Source organism: Ornithorhynchus anatinus, chromosome 1, assembly GCF_004115215.2.
Source record: "Ornithorhynchus anatinus isolate Pmale09 chromosome 1, mOrnAna1.pri.v4, whole genome shotgun sequence".
NCBI lineage: Eukaryota > Metazoa > Chordata > Mammalia > Monotremata > Ornithorhynchidae > Ornithorhynchus > Ornithorhynchus anatinus.
The window spans coordinates 74,872,147-74,872,972 of record NC_041728.1 but is presented as its reverse complement, the minus strand read 5'-3'; the positions used below and the strand labels follow the sequence as shown (position 1 = coordinate 74,872,972).

Here is an 826-nt window from a genome sequence, read left to right as displayed (position 1 = left end):
AGGAAGGTGTCTAATGATATCACTTGTCTTGTCTTATGCCATCAAGTCATCTCCAACCCATAGTGATTCCATGGACACATCTCTCCCAGAATGCCCCACCTACATCTACAATTGTTCTGGTAGGTGTATCCATAGGATTTTCTTGGTAAAAATACACAAGTGGTTTACCATTGCCTCCTTCCTTGCAGTAAACTTGAGTCTCCACCCTTGACTGTCTCCCATGCCGCTGCTGCCCAGCACAAGTGAGTTTTGACTTGTAGCAGATTGCCTTCCACTAGCTAGCCACTGCCCATGCTAGGAATGGAATGGGTATGGTTCTGCTTGACTCTCCCTCCTATAGTCGAACTGGTAGAGTACTGGGAACTCTCCAAGTGTGATCCTGAGAGGGGGATATCACTTGTAGCTATTAATAATGAGTTCACAAGTATTGTTCAACTCAAAGAGATGGTCCATATGATATAGATTTTTGGAGCAGATGTGCTGTGAAATACTGACTTCTATAATAATTAGTTCGAATTGAGAGAATTTTGGTTTCTCAACCATTCATGCTGTGTTAAAACCTAAGCAAACCCAAAATCATTTTTATATGTAGTTATTATGATGTACTTTATATTTTCAAGTTCTGGGGAACAGATTCTATGGTAATATCCAGTAATAGATGTTTAGACTTGAGTAATGTTTACATTCTGTAATCTGGCTGATGCAGTGATACATTCTTTAGATTTTTTTAAGGAATTAAGCACTAACTATGTCCCAGGCACAGTACTAAGCGCTGGGGTAGATACATGCTGGTTGGACGTAGTACCTGTCCCACATGGGGCTCCCA

At 40.9% G+C, this 826-nt stretch overlaps 1 non-coding gene across 1 annotated transcript; it reads right to left on the bottom strand.

Moving 5' to 3' along the window:
- Positions 1-252: 252 nt before the first annotated feature.
- Positions 253-389, bottom strand: LOC114815785. Its single transcript, XR_003763592.1, has one exon. It is a non-coding gene; the product is annotated as a small nucleolar RNA SNORA7 (small nucleolar RNA).
- Positions 390-826: the final 437 nt, after the last annotated feature.